A 22888-nucleotide genomic window follows, 5' to 3' on the forward strand; every position below is an offset into this window, starting at 1 on the left:
GTTTGTTGCCTCAAATATGGTATTCATAAAGAACAATGTGCGCGGGTAAACAGCAATCGGCGGGCGTTGCTTGTTGCCCTCATTATTATCATATCATTTATCATTTCATTTCATTGTGTCTTCGTCCAGCCTGCAGCTTCCTTTCTTTGTAAGGCCTTTATGGCCAATCTAATGAATAAAAGATGGCATCTTTGTTTGGAAGCACTTATCAGTGTGAGCAATTATTTTCCAAATTGAAGCAAACTAAGAATTTGCGAACAAGATTAACTGATAATCGTATTGATAATATCTTGCTCTTGGCATCAATAAGTTTGAAGCCTAATATTGAGAAGCTTTCGAGGAACAACATACATCGAATTTCCCATTAATTTTTTGGCTGCTATGTATTTTTAAGATTTTTTAGACGAATGATTCCAATGATGTCTTAGACTGAATAAATGGTGTTTTTCCATCATTACATTCATCTGTGGTTAATACAAATTATTTTTAAGCATAGTCAACACTCATGATTAAATTTTAGCTTGTGTAATTTTCCATAATTCTTTTATGGCCTTCGTCCGGCCCGCTATCCGTCATTAATACTCGATCCGGCCCGTGGAGGCAAAGATGTTGCCGACCCCTGCCTTACAGCATGTTTTTTCATTTTATTGGCCTGAGGTGGCGAAAGATAAATTTGACTAACAGAATTTGAACTCGTAACATAAAGAAGCAAAACTAAAACGGTATAAAATATTTATGCTAGCTTTTTTAGCGGATATGTTATTCAGCTAGCTTTGGGATTATCTGTCGATGTATTACCATATTAAGGAGGTGAGCAAGCAGAGTCGTAAAGACGCTGGCGGGAAAATGCTTAAAGGCATTTCATCCCTCTTTACGCTAGGAGTTCAACTTCCGCCGAGGTCAACTTTACCTTTCATCCTTTCTTAGTCGAGTACTGGGGTCGAAGAAATCGACTAGCCCCCTTCCCCAAAGTTGATGGCTTTGTGCTAAAAACTGAAACCGATATATCACCATATTTCTGTAGAAAAAGACATTATTAACCAGCGAACTTGTGAAACTTCAACTTTTCTGCCGTCAGTTTATTCCACGTATGCTTTCAATGGTTTTTCGGATCTTTTCGGTTTGAACGGCAGTTTTTTCTAGCGGTGTCATATGAAATTGTCACCCATAATTATGACCCTAGTATCGATTTATTGCATTTCAATCTGTTTTAGGGTTAGGGTTAGGGTTAGTTAGGGTTAGGGGTGGGGGAAAGGGTATCTTTTTTTCTTTACAAATGTAAATAAACCCAATCTGTTTCTTAAACAAGGGACATATTCATACGGCACAGAATTTTTTTTTACCTCAATAGACGTCAGTGATTGGTTGAAATTGCAGAAATTGAAGAAAAAAAAACAAATATCTTACAAACTATAGAATTTTCTCAATAAAGCCAAGAGAAAAAAATGTTTTATAAACGCATTTTACCAGTATACGGAGTTTAACATTTTTTAGTTACCTAGAAATTATGTTAAAAACTGCCGTTCAAACCGAAAAGATCCAAATTTTCTTATTTACTCCAATAAAAAAAAAAGATTTTTGCCTAGTTAAATAGGAAAAAAAGATGCAATAATTGACGGTATTTTGTGTCATAAAGAATTTGACGTCAAACAATTTTTCCACTTATTCAGATTTAATCTGATACGATGAGGAAATAAAAGAAAAACTTTCCCTCAACGTTTCTTCATATGAATCGGGACAAAGAATCTAGAAAATTCATTTGGAGATGGCGTAACCGCTTATAAAATATTCTACGTTTACGGAACACACTTGCTATAAACTAGAAAAAATCTTCGTATCTAAATTCCATTTGCTCATTTAAAAATAATTATAAACAAGAGAAAAATCAAGGTAAAGTATGCATAATTGAAAATAAAACTCGATAGATAAATGATGTGCTTGCATAAAACCTTTGTATCTTCATATCACAACACAAAAACTTCTGTTTTAAATTTTTCCTTTGATTCTTAGCATCATCGCTAACTTATCAATTGTAACGGATCTTTTCGGTTGGAACGGCAGTTTTTAACATAATTTCTAGATAACTAAAAAATTTTAAACTTCGTATACTGGTAGAGTGTGTTTATAAAACATCTTTTTCTCTTGGCTTTGAGAAAATTCTATAGTTTGTTAGATATTTGTTTTTTGTTTTTTTTTTTCAATTTCTACAATTTCAACCAATCAATGACGTCTATTGAGGTGAAAACATTCTGTGCCGTATGAATATGTCCCTCGTTTAAGAAACAGATTGGGTTTATTTACATTTGTGAAGAAAAAAAAGATACCCTTCCCCACACCCCTAACCAACCCTAAAACAGATTGAAATGCAATAGATCGATACTAGGGTCATAATTATGGGTGAAAATTTCATATGACACCGCTAGAAAAAACTGCCGTTCAAACCGAAAAGATCCGCATCGCTAGCTTATCAATTGTAACTAGCCACGAGGGACACATCTACACGATCGTTCGAGCTGCTAAAAATAGCAACCTAATCTCCCTAAGATCATACATTAGTATCTTAAAAATAATAGCATATAAGGTTTTGCATTTCTAAATGCATTAAGTATGAAGAAAAGACAAAATGTTGCCTGCTGAAACGTTTTTGATCATTCTGTTAGATCAAGACCAACCTGTGGCTAAATATCAACATTTGTCAAAGAAATTAACATTTCTAGGTGGAGGGTGATGCCCACATAATCATGAATTTTGAGATTTATAGCGAAACGAAAATGGTAATGTAGCTTTTATTCTTTTCGGAATAGTATAAGTAATGTTGGAGAAACTACTGAATAAATCATTACTGCACCCTTAAACATATGGATAAATTAATAAGGGAGAACCGGGACTACACCAAACTCCAATATATTTACTTATTAAAAAAAGTGACCAAGATACAGAAGTCCATCACGGTGTTATTTGAAGTCATTAAATTAAAGTAGATATTTTATTTTCTTTGCTGCTTCAATAACAATATCTAATAATCGATACAAGAGCACAAAGTTTGAAGGCCGATGCAGTCGATTAAGTCAACTCGAAAGGACTTGAACACTTTTTTTTTCGGTGTGCTACAGGTTCCGAAGACCACCATCTTGTTTCTGTTAAAATCATAAATTGTATTATATTATCACTAGTGACTAGTGTTAACCCTGCGAGCTGGCAGAATCGCTAACACGCCGGGCTAAATGTTTAACGGTGCTTCTTCCGGCTTTGCTTTTTTTTTTCTCATTTCAAATGCCACCGAGGTTGACTTTGCTGTTCATCTTTTCCGATTGATAAACTAAAGTACTAGTGGAGCACTGAATTCGATGTAAGTGTGTAATCGGCGTCTTGTCTCTATTCTCAAAATTCCTGGCTTTGTTCCAAAATTAGAAAGAAATATTATTGTTATTGTTGCAAGAGCAGGGAACCGAAGGAATCATTAGAACGTCAAGCAAAATACTTTGCGACATTTAGTTACAACCTTTGACGTTCTGAGTTCACCGAGGTCAGCTTTACTTTTCATCTTTCCGGGGTTCGATAAAATAAAGTACTGGAGTCAACATAATCGACTAGCCCCATCCTCCAAATCTAAGGCTGCATGCCTATGTTAGAAACGTTTGTTAGCATCTAACGGATGTTAGATATGGGTGGGGTAGACCAACTGCGTTGCCCTATTTAGTTGCACCCTTTACATCGGACATGGGGCAACATTTTGGAGAAGCGGGTCGCATGAGACATAGCTCATCATCAGACGGGCCACACAAGTGAAACTTAGCGGGCCGCAGGTTGCTTTTGACAGCTTTACATATCAAGCTGAAAATCTAACGCGGTTGCTGTTTGTCCTTCATTCACCCGTAGTACTTGAAATGTGATGGATGCAGGGTGAAAGATTAAATCAATTTATCCGTTCCTCTCAACAGTTGCCGGTCTTGTCCCCATGTAAGAAATTGTTATTGTTGTAAGTACAGGAATATTGCCGAACATCGAATCTTTGGATTCCTTTGTCCCACGTTAATATCTACCTATTTTCCTATATGCCTTTAGTTAAGAGAAGTTAGATTTTACAGGGTAAAATAAGGGATCTTTTCGGTTTGAACGGCAGTTTTTAACATAATTTCTAGGTAACTAAAGAATTTTAAACTTCGTATACTGGTAGAATGTGTTTATAAAATCTCTTTTTCTCTTGGCTTTATTTGTAAGATACGAGGGCGTTCAATAAGTAATGCCCCTGACCCACTTCCCATAGCAGTAGAGCAATGAAACTTGGCACAGTTATTAGTCTTTTTCTACATAGGAACCACCCAGAGTTACGCATTTCTCCCATCGTTTGATCCAGCTCTGGAGACCGTTTTTGTAGAAGACCCCAGCTTGGTCCTCCAACCACGACGTGACTTCAGAAATCAAGGCTGCATCATCTGGGAAACGCTTTCCTTTCAAAAACAACTTCATGGCTGGGAAGAGGTGAAAATCAGAGGGTGCAAGGTCAGGAGAGTAGGAGGGATGGGGGAGGAGTTCATAGCCGCACGCCTGTGCTTCTGATCTGGCGACAAGCGAGTTGTGGACCGGAGCGTTGTCCTGCAAGAGGAGGATGCCTTTGCTGATCTTGCCCCGCCTCTTGATTTTGATAGCTTCTCTTAATTTCCTCAAAAGTGAAGCATAATAGGCTCCTGTAATTGTGGTACCCTTTGCCAGGAAATCTGTCATCACTACTCCGTCCTGGACCCAGAAGACTGTGAGCATGACCTTGCCAGCGGAGGGTTGCACCCTTGCCTTCTTTGGATGAGGTGAGTCACGGTGCTTCCACTGCATTGACTGGGCTTTGGTCTCTGGATCATAGTGATGGACCCAGGTTTCATCCTGTGTAATCAGTCTTTTGAAAAATTTTGACTCATCTTCTTGGCACATCTCCAAATTCATCCTCGAGCACTCGACGCGTTCTTGCTTCTGGAAAGGTGTGAGCAACCTGGGAATCCATCTGTCAGACACCTTTTGCATATGCAAATGGTCATGAATGATAGTTTCCACAGACCCGGTACTAATCTTGACCTCATGGGCTATTTGGCGAATAGTTATGCGTCGATCTTCCAAAATGGCAGCCTCAACTTGACGGACAGACGTCTCATCAACGGCAGAAGGGGGGCGACCAGATCTGGGAGCTGTTTCCACAGAGTTCCGACCATGTTTGAATTCACGATGCCAGCGTTTTACACGGTCATATGATGGGGCATCATCACCATAAGTTACTTTCATTTCATCAAAAGTCTCCCGTGGTGTGCGTCCTTTCAAATACAAAAACCGGATCACTGCTCGACACTCAACAGGCTCCATTTCCCACTTGACTCAGTTCAAACACCTGTAAATCAGAAACCACAACAGAGGCATTACTTATTGAACGCCCCTCGTATTTGTTGGTTTTTTCTTCTTCAATTTCTGCAATTTCAACCAATCGGTGACGTCCATTGAGGTAAAAAAACATTCTGTGCCGTATGAATATGTCCCTTGTTTAAGAAACAGATTGGGTTTATACATTAGTGAAGAAAAAAAGATACCTTCCCCCACCCCTAACTAACCCTAAAACAGATAGAAATGCAATAGATCGATACTATGGTCATAATTATGGGTGACATAATTATGGGTGACACCGCTAGAAAAAACTGCCGTTCAAACCGAAAAGATCCTAAATGAGTAGCAGTATTTCTTCCGTCTTTGTTTTGAGTTCAAATATCACCGAGATGAACTTTACTTTTCATCCTTTCGGGGTTGATAAAATAAGTACCATTTAAGTACTGAGATCGATGTAATCGACTATCAGCCTCCCTCAAATTTCAAGCCTTAAGCCTATAGTAGAAAGGACTATTACTGTCGCTAAAGCTAATGATGATTTTTTTTTTCTTTTTGTTTAATATGGCCATTAGACCTATTAGAAATGACAGTCAATTTCCTTTCTAACCATATTCAAATAAAAAGGACACATTAGAATAATATAGGGATCTTTTCGTTTTGAACGGCAGTTTTTAACATAATTTCTAGGTAACTAAAAAATTTTAAACTTCGTATACTGGTAGAATGTGTTTATAAAACCTCTTTTTCTCTTGGCTTTATTGAGAAAATTCTATAGTTTGTAAGATATTTGGGGGTTTTTTCTTCAATTTCTGCAATTTCAACTAATCACTGACGTCCATTGAGGTAAACAACATTCTGTGCCGTATGAATATGTCCTTCGTTTAAGAAACAGATTGGGTTTATTTACATTTGTAAAGAAAAAAAGATACCCTTCCCCCTAACCAACCCTAAAATAGATTGAAATGCAATAGATCGATACTAGGGTCATAGTTATGGGTGACAATTTCATAAGACACTGCTAGAAAAAACTGCCGTTCAAACTGAAAAGATCGATGATTTTTTTTTTCTTTTTGTTTAACATGGTAAATATGTACTATTAGAAATGACAGTCAATTTCCTTTCTAACCATATTCAAATAAAAAAGACACATTAGAATAATATAGTCGGAGATATATTTTCGGAAAATAATATTGCTAGTCTACTTGACCAGCGCTGGCGTGGAATATACCACCAACAACCTTCTCAGAAGTGAACTGAATCTATGAACGTTAACATCAATCATTATGCTCTACAAAACATTTATCATATTGGATTAAAGTAAACTTATTTATGCAAACTCCTCTTTTTTTCCTCCTTGTCTCATTTCTTTCTTTTTTTCTTTGGCGAAAATAATTCAGACGGTATGGCCGGTCGACCAAAAACTGTGATATGTTATATATGTGGCCGGGAATTTGGTACACACTCTATCGATATCCACGAACCACAATGTTTAAAAAAATGGAAATTAGAAAACAGTCAGTTACCAAAAAAGGAACGTAGACCCTTGCCAGTCAAACCACAAATAGTGCCGTTGAGTGGTAAATATGTCATTTTTATGTGAGCTTCTAGGGATTTTATTGGGATATTTTATTAAAACTAGCTGGCAGAATCGTTCGCACGCCGGGTGAAATGCTTAGCAGTATTTCGTCTGTCGTTACGTTGTGAGTTCAAATTCCGCCGGGGTCAACTTTGCCTTTCATCCTTTCGGGGTCGATAAATTAAGTACCAGTTACGCACTGGGGTCGATATAATCGACTTAATACCTATGTCTGTCCTTGTTTGTCCCCTCTATGTTTAGCCCCTTGTGGGTAATAAAGAAATAAGTATTTCGTCTGCCGCTACGTTTTGAGTTCACATTCCGCCGAGATCGACTTTGCCTTTCATCTTTTCGGGATCGATAAATTAAGTACCAGTTAAACACTGGAGTCGATTACATCGACTTATCCCCTTCCCCAAAAATTGCTGTCCTTGTGGCAAAATTTGAAATCACTATTATTAAGAAGGCGGCGAGCTGACAGAATTGTTAGCACGCCGGGAAAATGCTTAGCAGCATTTCGCCCGTCTTTACGTTCTGAGCTCAAATTCCATCGAGGTCGATTTTGCCCATCATCTTTTCTAAATTGATAAACATATGTACCAGTTGAACAGTGAGGTCGATGAAATTGACTAGTCACCTCAGACTTCAAGTCTTGCGGCCATAGCTGCAACGACTTTATACATACCGTAGATCCTCGAGTATAGTCCGCCCTTGAGTATAATACGCAGGGGATTTTTAGTGGGCTGTACCTCTGAAAAACCTAAACCTTGTGTATAATACACACCCCTTCTCCAACTTGATTCAAGGAGGTTTATATAACGTCCTTGGTTTCTATAAATGTGTATGGTAACGTCCTTTATTATTATTGTATATATAACATAATGCAAACGAGTAGCCTTTTTTGTGCATTTTGTTTGCAGAAAATAAAGAAATAACTGTAATAAGTCACAACGTTTAATAAATGTTGCTTATTGCAAGTTATGGATGATCCTTTTGACTTCATTGCTTTCAGGCTTAGCTTAAGGTATTTTCGCGCCCGACATCACAAAATGCGTCTGAATAAACATTGTCGGACAGCAAATAGAGATTCGGACGGACATTGCTTAGAAAATAATTTTCATTTTTAACCTCGTATAGAGTACGCACAAGGGATTTTGACATTAAATTGGGGTGGGGTTATACTCAAGGATTTACGGTATTATTAACAAGGCGGCGAGCTGACAGAATCGTTAGCACGCCGGGAAAATGCTTAGCAGCATTTCGTCCGTCTTTACGTTCTGAGCTCAAATTCCGCCGAGGTTGATTTTGCCCCTCATCTTTTCTAAATTGATAAACATATGTACCAGTTGAACATTGAGATCGATGAAATCGACTAGTCATCTCAGACTTCAAGTCTTGCGGCCATAGCTGCAACGTCTTTGTACATAGGGATTAAGTATCAAGTCGTACGGGAGAGGGGTTCCTTAGAGTTACAGTTCTGAGCAAAAGGAAGAATTTAATCTGACAAGTGAAAACTGATAGTGGTGATGAAAAAGGAGATGGTTGCGTTAGGTTAGAGGTATCGTTTATGCTACATATTCAGGGGAGCAGAAGCCGTAGTATCCGTAGAAAAGGTAGTAAGTGGGGAAGAGCACATCCGTAAAAATTGGAGCATGTTGGTGAGTGAATGTTTTGCTAATAATTTGAAGTACCTTCTTTTTATTATACTCGTTTTGGCATTATTTTAAGATTAAGTTCTTAAACTTATAAATGCATATAAAGATATATGGTTTGGGTCAAAAATCATGCACCAAGGCATTTGTCGTTTTATTCATGTTATTATTATTATCGAAAGGATAAATGGCAAAGTCGATTCCACTGAGGTCAACTTTACCTTTCATCCTTTCGGATCGATAAAATAAGTACCAGTGAGCACTGGGGTTGATGTAATTAACTTAATTGGTGGCCTTGTGCCAAACATTTGAAATCATTATTATTCATGTTGTTCATAATGTACATAAGTATTCGTCATTTTATTTTATTTTATTTTAGAATAATTGAAGCATGTCTTTGACAATTCCGAAGCGTATTGAACTTATTTTGTGCGTGACTTTTGGCCCACTCTGAATAATAATCTATAACCATAGCAATATAGTTTACAAAATTGAAACCTGTCATAAGACGTCTCGCCATAGTTAACTAAAATGTTTTGTTGTCGTTGTTGCAGGCAAAGACCAATATGATATTGACATACGAAATCAAGCTGCTTGGGAAAGTAGCCAGGCAGCTTTGGTTCCCTGTAACATTTGTGGAAGAACATTCTTACCAGACAGACTTGTAGTACATCAGAGAAGTTGCAGACCCAAGAAGACACAAAATGGCCCCTTGTGGGCAATAAAGAAATAAGAAGGTATCAACTAAAACTTGACGGTAATATATGTATTAGATCCGTGGCAACAGGTTAACAGAAACTTTAGAGCGTCAGACAAATGACTTTTGCTATTCTATTACGATTACTTAAGATCTTAGTTCAAATTCCACCAACGTCAAATTTGTCTTATCCTTTTTGAGTCGATAAAGTAAGTACCAACCGAGTACTAGATCGATTTAATACATTATACCTATCTCCCAAGTGAGGTCTTATACCTACGTTAGAAATCAACATATTTATAAGAATGTTCAGTACAACAAAGATTTTAAATATACTAATAAAAAAAATATTAAGTAGTTTGATATTTTTATTATTTGAAAATAATAGAAAATAGTTTCTCCCGGTTCCGATTTCACTAATACCTAGATAAATATACATTTCTTTATTCGAGGAGATCCCTTCAATGAAGTACTGTGTTGAAAAACGGAGTATATCTCAAAATCAGGCGAAACGAAATCTTCTCAGAAGTGAAAAAGAATGACAGATATCAATATTTTGCAGTTATTTCTGCTTTTTAGTGTCACTCTTCCACTACTGAGCCAGCTGGATATATATATATATATATATACACACATACACACAGAAAGCGTAAAAGCTATTTGCTGATATGCAAACACGTCGAAGAAATTCAGAATTTACGTCTGGAGCGTTAGGCGGCGACTAAGCAGAATCGTTAGCACTTCGTTTGACGTCGGTTGTGTTTTTTTCGGCTCCTGAGAGTTCGGTGGAAAGGAACAAAAAGTGAATAGTTGTGTTTATGTTAAAACCTGTTTTAATTGTCTTGTTTAAAAAATTGTTTGAACTGTTGCTGGTTTTGAACCAGGAAAACTTTGTTTTCCCCTCCTCACGGAGGGGAACTGCTGCACATTAAAATACACGAAAAAAACACACACATTTGTCCAAAAATGTCAAAAAATGATGAAATAGTAGGTTTACCTACACAAAAAAATATGAAAATTGCGGAAGAAGAAAAAATTGCGGAAGACACGACTTCCAAGGAAGCTGTGAAAACAGCAAAAGCGAATGAAGGTTCGCCGATTAAAAAGGCTACGAAAACGGATAAAGTTACGGAAGGTGTGACTTCCGATGAAACTGTGAAAACAGCAAATGTACCAAGTGAAAAAACCAAGATGTTCAACTTCGCTGCCGCTGCTGGTAGGAAGACAGAGGAAGTAAAGATGGAGGAGGTGGAATACGAAAAGTTTTAAAAAATGTTTAAAAAAGAAGGAAATAACGCGATAGCTGCCCTCCCACAAACAATCAAAGAGGAAACCGAGAAAAGAACGATAATTTATAAATCATATGTGATAAAAGAGAAGAGAATTGAAAGAATAACCAAAGACCAGGCGGAGAAATGCCTGAAACTAGTGTGGAGCGATATGGATTACGTGACGTGGGGGAGAAAGTTCGCAACCATAGAGGTACAATTCAGAGATGAAGAAACAGCAAAAAAACACTCCTTAACACCAATAAAGACGGAGGAAATAATTTTATTACCCTCGTATTTAGGAAGGAGAACCTCAAAAATCAGAGTGGAGGACGTGCCGCCACAGGTCGACGTGAGGTGGTTGCTTCCAGCACTGTTAATGGGGCTGGAAGAAAAAATAACAGTAATAAACATCAGAAGAGTAATAAAAGAAAATTGGAGAGGACAAGCGTTGCACGTGGTGGTGCAAGCGACCCCGGAGGCAATGGAGGAGGTTCCAGAAGGAATTCAGTTCGGGGAAGAGATTAACTTGCGGGTGGTGGTGGAGGGGCGAAAGCCACGTTGCTACGGATGTGGCGAGATAGGTCACATCCGTATGGAATGCCCCACCAGCAAGAAGGAAGAAGAAAGGAAAAAGACGGAAGAGGAGGCGGAGAAGAAAACGGAGGAAGAGGACGACTTCACAACGGTGAGGCGGAAGAAAACGCCAAAAAGGAAAAACGCGGACATAGGCCCAACCAACCCGGGCACAATCAAAAAGAAGTCCAACTCCCAGGGGGGAAAACCATCCCCACCCAACCACGGTTCCCCACAAAAAGAGAAGCCCCCACCCAATCCACCCCCACCCCTCAGTGCCGAGCATTACCCCTCCATTTCAACCCCCTCCTCGTGTTCCCCCCCATCATACTCCCCGGGGTCCTCCCCATCACCCCCACAAAGCCCACAAAAAAGCAGATTTACAGAAGCCCAAATAGTATATGCGGCAATAGACAAAAATAATGACCGACTTAAAAGTGGAATGGGAATATCCCAAGCGCAGAAAGGGTGAAAACCCACAGAAATCTACAAAAAAATGTAGAAATTTATAAATTGGACTTACGGAACTTTAACATGTTAAATGCACAGTTCGCAGGGGACATAAAGGGTCCGCGACTCGGAGTGGACAAGTCACTGATTAATGTGGACTTCCCCGCCACGACCACGGAATAAAGGTAAGTAATGTCTCATATTCGTGTAGGGTGTTTGAATGTGCGTGGCCTGATGCAGAGCTGGAAGCAAGGGCGCTTCCTAAATGACATCAGGTCACGGGATTTAGATGTTGTCGTTGCCACAGAAACCCGGTTAAAGGGGCCAAGAGATCTGCTCCCGCTGTTCGGCGGTTACGAGAGTGTCATCTCTCCGAACCCGTCGGTCAGCGGAAGCGGGGTGTTGGTCCTGTGTAAAAAGAACCGGTTTCTGAGAAAAAGTTGATTTTTACGGATCCGGAAGGTAGGCTGGTCGTCGTTGAGTTGACGTTCAGTAGCCGTAAGACAATCAGGCTGGTTGCGGTTTACGCTCCCCCCAATAAGGGGAAAAGTGATTATTATCGGAACCTGGAGAAGTTTCTGAGTACATCGTGCCCAGTAATAATGTTAGGGGACTTCAACACAATCTGCGATGTGCGGGTAGACTGTGAAGGCTCGCGAACAGACAGAAAAGGAAATACTTGCTTCCTGGATCTACTAAGACGTTTTGAGCTGGTAGATCCATATAGACTGGAACATCCGGGCGCTCCACTGTGGACGTGGTCAAATAGCGACGGATCGGCAAAGTCGTATATAGACAGGATATTAATTAGGAAGGTAGATAAGAACCTAGTTAAGAGTCCACAACTCCATATAGTCAGCTACAGTGACCACAAGATGGTCACCTGTAGGCTAGACGTAGATAAGATAACTAGAGGTCCTGGTTACTGGAAACTTAATACGTCCCTTTTGGCGATTAAGGAGTACAGGGACAGGATTAGGTTAATAATCCAGAGGGCCATGACCGGCTCCATTTGTAACAACAAATGGTGGTATGCCCTTAAGCGAGCCATAAAATATGAGTCCGTTAGATATAGTACTAACCATGTAGCTAGAGAGGCTAGAAGGGTAACTGCACTAGTTAAGGACTTAGAGGAAGCAATGCGAACTGGCAATGCAGACCAGGTGAAGGTCAAGAGACTGGTTCTTAACCAGCACCTCGAAGCCCAACACATGGGTTGCATTGTCAGGGCTAGACAACGTGCGATGGGGAGCGAAGGAATCAAGGCTGCAGGATGGGCCCGAGTGGTGGAAGCCCAACGTGGCAATGATGCTACAATTCGATCTCTGGCGAACCAACAAGGTATGTTGACAGACGAGCCCGAGGAGATGTGTCAAGCTTTTCAGGACCACTTCGCCCAGCTTTTCGGGGGGAGCGGCGGACCGGATAGGGGGGGGACCTTACGGACCTCCTCGACGGGCTGCCGCGCCTCTCGGGGCAGGATGCGAAGTATAGTGAGGAGCCGATCACACCTGGGGAGGTAATAGAGGCCATGGCGGACTGCGGTGCAGGTAAGGCGCCGGGACTGGATGGTCTACCATACGAGCTTTATAAAAGTATGCCGGACTTGTTCGGGGACTTACTGACGGGCGTCTACGCAAACTGGCAGCAGAATGGGTTTATCCCCAGATCTGTGCGCCGGGGAGTGGTGACGCTAATCAGGAAGGACCAGAGCAAGGGGACGTAATAGATAATTTCAGGCCCATCACTCTGCTTAACGCAGAGTTGAAGATTTTGGCCAAAGTGTTATCGAACAGATTGGCGCGTGTCGCGAATGGACTGATTGGGAAAGCGCAAACGTGCGCCGTACCGGGCAGAGCCATTCAGGATAATCTCCATCTAATTAGATACACGATAGAGGGAATAAATAACGATCTCGGCAAGGGAGGGGCAGTGGTCCATTTAGACCAGTCTAAAGCGTTCGATAGGGTCGACCATCACTACCTGGTGTCCGTTCTGGCTCAGTTCGGCCTGGGTCTTGGCTTCCTCAGGTGGATCATCGAAATGTATGACAACGCCGACTCGGTAGTTCAGGTGAACGGCTTTCTTTCTAAGCCGTTCAAGGTCAAACGCTCGGTTCGCCAGGGATGTCCGCTCTCCCCGCTTTTGTATGTAGTGGCCCTGGAGCCGCTGCTGCGAAGACTGAGCGGCATCCCGAGGCAACCAGGACGTGATATGTCGGTTTCGGCGTACGCGGATGACATCACTATCATCGTGACTGAAGTGGACCACCTACGTAAAGTAGGCAAGGCCATAGAGGTTTACGAGACGGTGACAGGAGCAAAAGTTAATCGTGAAAAGTCGGTCGGCTTGCAACTCGGCACCTGGAGAGGCAAGTCGATGCCTCCAGACAGCGTCGTGGGACGTTGGACGGAGGGCCCGATTAAGTTGCTCGGGGTCTGGTTCGGTCCGGACCTCCAAATAGAGAAGAACTGGAGCGAGGTATCGAGCAAGGTGGCTGCAATAGTCAAGATTTGGTCTTGCCGGTGGTTATCCTTGAAAGGTAGGGCGGAGGTGGCCAATGTGTTTATAGCATCGGTGATCACCTACCGCCTTGCCGTCGTGCCTTGCCCGGATTCGTGGTTGATCAAGTTGGAGAGACAGCTCTTTCGCTTCTTGTGGAAGGGCTCGAAACCGCTTGTGAGACGCTCTGTCTGCTGTCAAAAACCGTTACAGGGTGGACTAGGGATGCCGTGGCTAATGATGCGCAGAAATGCGCTGAGGCTAAGGCACCTGTGGCTCCATCTGGGTAGTGAACGGGTGTGGTCTCCGCTGGCGAAACAGATGTTCCCCAGGTTCACCAGTTTCGGTGGCCGGGAGGCCTGGTATAATCGCAGATCGAAGTTGGGCACGTGGTATACGGAGTGTCGCAAGGCACTCCGACTATTCCGTCGCTCGGGTAATGCCTGTGGCAGTGGTTCTACCGCTGTGTTTTATAGAGGGTTTGTAGAGGCCGGTAACGATGATACGCTGGGGGAAGCCCTAGGTTTCGACGATAATCAGCTGGCCAGTCTGTTCCAAAGTACATTTGGGCCGAAGACACTGGACAATTTCCAGAAGTCTTTGGCTTGGCAGTGCTACCGAGGAGCCTTACCTGTTCGGGACAAGCTTGCAAGGCACGGTTGCCAAGTCAGCCCGACCTGTACGAGGTGTGGGCGAGAACGGGAAACCGTCTCGCACGCGATCGTGCAGTGTTCGGGGGTGAAAGATATGTGGGATTGTGCCGAACAACTAATGTCAGGTGAACGAAGAGTACAGCTATCAGCCGAATCTATTGTAAAAATCAGCCCACCTGATTTCTTAACGAAAGAAGGTAAGTTTTGTTTTCTCGCCGTGGTTTCAACTGCGAAACAGGCAGTATGGAAGACAAGGATGAAAGGAATGATAACAGGCGACTTCATCTCTGGTTCAAGTCTGGTGGAATATTTTAAATTCCACCTGAAAAGACATATAGAACTGGAGAGAAGGAGCCTGAGTAAGAAAGTGTTTTATGAAAGATGGAAAAATGTGCAGAGTAAAAGATCCCTCACAAATGTGAGATAGGAAGAAAAAGAAAACCACAAGGCTAAGTGTCGTGGCGGGGAGCATGGGGTCGCGAACCCGCCCCACTGCATCTTGTAATTTTGTTGTGTCTATTGTATAATCATTCGATTTTTATTCATTTTCGACCCCAAACGTTCATAATAATTTTTTTTTCATCATTCGTGATTGTGTGTATTCTCTATGTCGCCCCTAGTGGGTAATAAAGAAATCAGAATCGTTAGCACTTCGTTTGACGTCGGTTGTGTTTTTTTCGGCTCCTGAAAATTCGGTAAAAAAGAACAAAAAGTGAATGGTTGTTGTTGTGAAATTTTGAACGTAGTTGATGCGGTTTCGCGTTTCACTGGTTCTGCGCGTTGCACTTTTTCGGTTCGGGAGGCCGTTTTTCGGTCTGAGGCGATTATGAGCCGCCTCCATCAAACGGAGGAGATGGAAGGGAGAAATTTCTCTGAAATTTCGACGGAAGTATCGTCATCTGAGGAGGAGTTGGCGGTGAAAAAGATGGAAGGCACCTACGCAGGTGTAACGAAGAAGTCAATGGAAAGAGAGATAGACCTGGCTAAGTTGACGGGCCTCCAGGAGTTTGTGAAGGAGGACGAGAACGGAGAGGTCGAGCTGCTGCCTCCAGTAGGGCGCGAAGACTGGTTCCATCGTAGAACCATTAAATATAAAGTATTTATGAATGGAGGTAGAAAGATGGAAGTAATTAACATGGAAGCAATTGAAGAGGCTCTCAAGCAGACAGGAGAGGAAATTGTGTACATGACAAAAGGATTACAATACGGAACCATAACGGTGCAATTTAAAAGTGAAAAAGCAGCCAGGAATGTAGCAGCCAAGGTGGTGAGTACAGAAAAGTTTTACTTGTTACCCTCGTATCTGAATAGGCGGACAACCAGAATTAGGGTGGAAGGAATACCTCCACACCTAGAGGCGAATTAATAACGGCTGCGGTTATAAAAGGAAATGAAGATAAAGTGGACATCCTCCACGCCATTATGAAGTATGAAGGCGTGAGAGGTGCCACACTAGTTATGAACATTCAAACGGAGGCGGATGTTATAGAGAGGATTACGGACAGCATAAAAACTGGAAATATTATTATGAGAGTGTGGGTGGAGGGTAGGGCGCCCAGGTGCTACAAGTGTGGCCAAGGGGTCACATAAGAGCCTACTGCCCTCCCCCACCAAAGGAAAAAGAAAAGGAAAGCGTTGAGGAAGCCTCAGGAGAGGAAGAAAATAAACAGAAACAAACAGAGAAGGAAACGACAGAAGAAGAGATGCAACAAGAGTGGAAAGAAGGGGGAACAAAGAGAAAAAGAAGGAAAAAGAAAAACTGTGCGAAGCCCCAACCCACCCCGACACCACCCATACCCTTGGAGTCCCGACCCTCCCCGGCAAACAGTGATTCCACCCACTCCCCTCCTACAAGAAAATCCAAAACACACACACAGAGCAAAGAAAGTCCCGAGACCCATTTTTTATGTGTTATACATGGGAAAGACATACAAAACGTTAAAAAACAGGTGTTAACCAAGTGGTACGAACACGAAGATTGTAGCTACACGGCTGTGGATAGTGATGATACGGGTATATTGGCGAGAAGGTTTGAGGAAGAGGTGTGTGTTGGAGGTCAGTGGAAATGAAAGATGAATGGATAGAGATGGCTAAAAGAAAAACGAATGTTGTGATAGGAAAACAAGGAATGCTAATTGGAAATGGGTGAAGAAGGACAGATAAGTGATGCTGGCGGATGGGGCCGTCGGTATCACTCTCATATATCATTTTCATATTCCATTTTGCTCATATATATGTAATTGTGATGTTCTATGTCCCCAATGTTTGTAATGTCCCCTCTATGTAGCCCCTAGTGGGTAATAAAGAAATCAGAATCGTTAGCACTTCGTTTGACGTCGGTTGTGTTTTTTTCGGCTCCTGAAAATTCGGTAAAAAAGAACAAAAAGCGTGGTTGTTGTTGTGGAAACTCTGAACGGCGTTGACGCGGTTTCGCGTTTCGCTCGTTCAGCGCGTTAAACTTTTTCGGTTCGGGAGGCCGTTTTTCGGTCTGAGGCGATTATGAGCCGCCTCCATCAAACGGAGGAGATGGAAGGGAGAAATTTCTCTGAAATTTCGACGGAAGTATCGACATCTGAGGAGGAGTTGGCGGTGAAAAAGATGGAAGGCACCTACGCAGGTGTAACGAAGAAGTCAATGGAAAGAGAGATAGACCTGGCTAAGTTGACGGGCCTCCAGGAGTTTGTGAAGGAGGACGAAAACGGAGAGGTGGAGCTGCTGCCTCCAGTAGGGCGCGAAGACTGGTTCCATCGTAGAACCATTAAATATAAAGTTTTTATGAATGGAGGGAGAAAGATGGAAGTAATTAACATGGAAGCAATTGAAGAGGCTCTCAAGCAGACAGGAGAGGAAATTGTGTACATGACAAAAGGATTACAATACGGAACCATAACGGTGCAATTTAAAAGTGAAAAAGCAGCCAGGAATGTAGCAGCCAAGGTGGTGAGTACAGAAAAGTTTTACTTGTTACCCTCGTATCTGAATAGGCGGACAACCAGAATTAGGGTGGAAGGAATACCTCCACACCTAGAGGGCGAATTAATAACGGCTGCGGTTATAAAAGGAAATGAAGATAAAGTGGACATCCTCCACGCCATTATGAAGTATGAAGGCGTGAGAGGTGCCACACTAGTTATGAACATTCAAACGGAGGCGGATGTTATAGAGAGGATTACGGACAGCATAAAAACTGGAAATATTATTATGAGAGTGTGGGTGGAGGGTAGGGCGCCCAGGTGCTACAAGTGTGGCCAAAGGGGTCACATAAGAGCCTACTGCCCTCCCCCACCAAAGGAAAAAGAAAAGGAAAGCGTTGAGGAAGCCTCAGGAGAGGAAGAAAATAAACAGAAACAAACAGAGAAGGAAACGACAGAAGAAGAGATGCAACAAGAGTGGAAAGAAGGGGGAACAAAGAGAAAAAGAAGGAAAAAGAAAAACTGTGCGAAGCCCCAACCCACCCCGACACCACCCATACCCTTGGAGTCCCATCCTTCCCCGGCAAACAGTGATTCCACCCACTCCCCTCCTACAAGAAAATCCAAAACACACACACAGAGCAAAGAAAGTCCCAAGACCCATTTTTTATGTGTTATACATGGGAAAGACATACAAAACGTTAAAAAACAGGTGTTAACCAAGTGGTACGAACACGAAGATTGTAGCTACACGGCTGTGGATAGTGATGATACGGGTATATTGGCGAGAAGGTTTGAGGAAGAGGGTGTGTGTTGGAGGTCAGTGGAAATGAAAGATGAATGGATAGAGATGGCTAAAAGAAAAACGAATGTTGTGATAGGAAAACAAGGAATGCTAATTGGAAATGGGTGAAGAAGGACAGATAAGTGATGCTGGCGGATGGGGCCGTCGGTATCACTCTCATATATCATTTTCATATTCCATTTTGCTCATATATATGTAATTGTGATGTTCTATGTCCCCAATGTTTGTAATGTCCCCTCTATGTAGCCCCTAGTGGGTAATAAAGAAATCAGAATCGTTAGCATACCAGACAAACTGCTAAGCGGTATTTCGTCTGTTGTTACGTTGTGAGTTCAAATTCCGCCGTGGTCGACTTTGCCTTTCATCCTTTCGGGATCGATAAATTAAGTACCAGTTACGCACTGGGGTCGATGTAATCGACTTAAAACCTATGTCTGTCCTTGTTAGTCCCCTCTAGAAATAGGTATTTAGTCCATCTTTACGTTCTAAGTTCAAATTCCGCCGAGGTCGACTTTGCCGTTCATCCTTTCGGAGTCGATAAATTAAATTCCAGTTGTGCGCGTAAATGGGTAAGGAACTTGGCAAACGATGCTGGAAGAGCAGCTAAGAATGGTCAAATGAAAACACTATATGAAATAACCAGAACAATATGTAATGAAAAACCACGTCAAGCATCGGTTGGTATCAACAATAAACAGGGTAAAATCATAACAGATGACAAGGGGGGAAAAGACAAGATGGATAGAACATTTTGAAGAAGTATTAAATAGAGGCAGCCCACCTAATCCAGTGAAAATTGAAAATATTGTAATTACAGAGGTGGAACCATTTACACCAGACCTGCAAGCAAAACAGAAATCAGGAATGTAATCAGAAAATTAAAAAATGGAAAGGCAGGAGGCGTTAACATGATATCACCAGAGTTATTGAAGGCAGACATTGAAACATCCACAGACAAACTGCACAGTATCATAAATGATATTTAGGATCAAGAGAAATATACCTCATGACTGGAAGAAAGGACTGATTGACAAGTTACCAAAGGAAGGAGATCTATCTGAATGTGGAAACTGGAGGGGAATAACACTTCTACCTATAGCAAGTGAAGTGCTAGGAAGAATCATAATTTACAGGATCCAAAACACTATTGAAAAGGCTAATTCCACCTAAGGAGATTATTCAGAATCTAGAAGTAAGAACTGTTGTGTACAAAATTTACAACAGAAAGGAAAAACGAATTATGAGAACGGATTTAATCGAGAAATGTCTAGCTCCCATTTGGAGAAAAATAAAATATGTCGGGAAAGGCCCGCGTATTGCAACAGTAGAGGCGCAATTTGAAAGCGCCGAAATAGCCAAGGAAGTGTCCACACAGACACTGATAACGGACGGTATACTATTATTACCAACATATCTCGGACAGAGAACCGCAAAAATAATAATTGAGGAGATTCCGTCCGGGTACGACATACTGGTTTGCTCAAGAGCTGATTCACGACGCAGAGGAGGAAATAAATATTCTCTCGGTGAAAAAAAAGAGAGGCAATAAATTGGAAGGGCCAGGCACTGGAATTGGTGGTCCAAGCGTCGAATGAGACGCTCGAATCTAGGCCAGACAGGATATTCATAAGGGAGGGACTGAGCGCGAGAGTGTCGGTGGAGGGACGGCGGCCTAGATGCTACAAATGCGGTGAGAAAGGTCACGTTCGCTCCGAGTGCGAAAAAGTATAAAAGCCGACGCAGAAGAAAGCAGTGGTCCCTCCCCAACTAGAAAAAGACCAAGATAAAAAAGCGAAAGAAGAAAAAAATCAAATCGACGGAAGAAACAAGTAAAACCAAAAAAAGTCAAGAAAAAGAGAAACTGACAAAAACAGAAAAAGAGAAAGAAACAATATGTGAACAAATGGAGTATACAGTAGTAACTCATAAAAGGAAAAAAATCCCTTGGTCCTCTCTCCCCTCCCCTTACAAGAAAAAGAAAAGAAATAATGCAAAACACACAAAAAAATACCCCCGTCCACTTCGAAATCGAAACCCACCCACAAACCCATACAAGGAGAGAAAATTGTCTCCTACAAAAAAATGTAGTGTTGCATGATTTAATAACAAGAATGAAATGTACGGTGATTGGACCTATAGAAGGAAAACCGGAACACTTGCGACAAGCAAGAATAGATGAAGAACATTTTGAACAAGAAAGGTACACAAATGATATTTTTGATGTAAGTCATTATATTGTGAAAGAGAAAAGTATTTTAACACCAACGGATACACCAGATTGAAAAGATACAGGAGGAGGGGAAGACGAAAGTCGTGAAGCCCCTCCTCAAACCTAAAAGAAAAACAAGGTAAACAACAATAATTTTTTATCACGATGATTAAGTTAGGGTGTATAAATGTGCGCGGCCTGGGGTCGAAATGGAAGCAGACATGCCTCCTAGACGACCTCAGGTCACGGAAGATAGATATATGTGTTGTGACTGAGTCCAAGCTGAACGGCCCACAGGCGTTCTCTCCTCTTCTGAATGACTACGAGAAGTTTATTTCTCTGAGTCAAGGAAGGGGTAGAGGCGTGGTGGTGCTGGTCAAAAAAAAGCTTGGACGTACAGGTAAGTACAGTCTTTCTAGACCCAGAAAGTAGGCTGGTCGTTCTAGATGTGACACATGTGAGTAAGCAGTCCTTCAGGTTGGTGGCAGTCTATGCTCCAAAAGAGGATAGTCAGTCTTTTTTCGGGACTTGGAGAATTTCCTAGTGACGTCGAAAACATTAGTTTTAACAGGAGACTTCAACACTATTCTCAACGTGCGGGTGGATAGTGTAGGCTCGAATAACAGAAAAGGAAGCCTTGGCCTAAAAAGGCTACTAGCGAGCTATAAACTAGTAGACCGCTACAGACTGGATGAACCGCTCGTTCCACAGTGGACGTGGTCTAATAATGATGGTTCACTCAGGTCTTACTTAGGGTTATAATAAAAGATAGTGATAATGATATAGTTAGTCGTCCACATTTTCACTGTACCTATTACACGGATCACAAATTTGTGACGTGTGAGGTGCAGTTAGCTAAGTGTCATAGACAGGGACCCGGGTATTGGAAGCTGAACAAGTCTATTTTGACTAGTAAAGTCTTCCGTACCCGGGTTAAGGAGTTAGTGCAGAGGGTATTATGCGGAGCTGTCGTAAACAACAGATGGTGGTGCGCCCTCAACCGAGCCATTCGTTTACAGTCTCTCAGATTTAGTAAAGAGCAAAGTTTAGAGGGAACTAGATTAGAAGGGCGGTTAACTAAGGAACTAGAGGAGGCCATAGCATCAGGCTCTGCATCCAGAGTGTTGGCGGCGAGAACGGTATTATTCCAGCACCTCCAAGTCAAACATGAAGGGTATAGAGTCAGGGCTAAGTTACGCACGGTGGGCAGAGAAGGTATTAACATTGCTGGATGGGCCCGTCGTGTGGAGAGGCAGAGAAGCCTCTGTACAGTCTTTAATTGACGAACAGGGTCGCTTGATCGAAGGACAGGAGGAGATGCAGAAGGCCTTTCATCAGCATTTCGCCCGGTTGTTTGGAACGAGCGAGGCGTTGGACCATGGGGAGCCCTTAATGGAATTCCTGATCGACGGGCCGCAACTCTCAGCGAGAGAGGCGAGGTGCTGTGAAGGATCTATCACGGCTGCGGAGGTCGAAGAGGTGCTGGCCGAATGCGCGCGGGACAAGTCGCCGGGGCTGGATGGTCTGCCCTACGAGTTTTACAGTAGTATGCCGGACTTGTTCGGATACTTTCTGGCTTGCGTGTACACAAACTGGCAGCAGAATGAGAGAATTCCGTTCTGTGAGTCGGGGAATGGTAACACTGGTCAGAAAAGACCCGAGCAAGGGGGATCATATTAGTAATTTCAAGCCCATAACTCTACTAAATGTAGAGTTAAAGATTTTGGCCAAGGTGCTAGCAAAAAGGTTGACAGTTGTCGCGGAGAAACTTGTCGGGAGGGCGCAAACATGTGCCATTCCTGGCAGGTCGATCCAGGACAATCTTCATCTCTTACACTACATCTTAGATAAGGTAGGTAAAGTTTCCGGTAAAGGTGGGGCACTGGTTCATTTAGACCAGAGTAAAGCCTTCGATAGGGTTGACCATCGGTACTTGGCAGCAGTCCTTGAGGCGACTGGGCTGGGCCCAGATTTCCGCGGCATCAAATCCACAGTTCAGTTGAACGGTTACCTGTCGGAGCCGTTCGAGGGCAGGCGTTCAGGTCGTCATGGGTGCCCTCTGTCTCCGCTTCTGTATGTACTGACTCTCGAGCCATTGCTGCGGAAGTTGGAGAAGTTGGGAAGCACCACTAATGAAATTGGATGTGGTAAGAGTGTCTCTGCGTATGCGGATGACGTCACCATCACCGTACCCAAGATGACTCAGCTACCTCGTGTAGCGGAG

The 22888-nt window shown here is 42.3% G+C and overlaps 1 long non-coding RNA gene across 1 annotated transcript; it reads left to right on the top strand.

Annotated features, from left to right (window-relative positions):
- Positions 1-1650: 1650 nt before the first annotated feature.
- LOC118762354 lies at positions 1651-9283 on the top strand. The gene is made up of 3 exons (XR_004998101.1): positions 1651-1890; positions 6762-6941; positions 9147-9283. It is a non-coding gene; the product is annotated as an uncharacterized LOC118762354 (long non-coding RNA).
- The last annotated feature ends 13605 nt before the right edge of the window (positions 9284-22888 follow it).

Source organism: Octopus sinensis, linkage group LG2 (assembly GCF_006345805.1).
Source record: "Octopus sinensis linkage group LG2, ASM634580v1, whole genome shotgun sequence".
Lineage (NCBI taxonomy): Eukaryota > Metazoa > Mollusca > Cephalopoda > Octopoda > Octopodidae > Octopus > Octopus sinensis.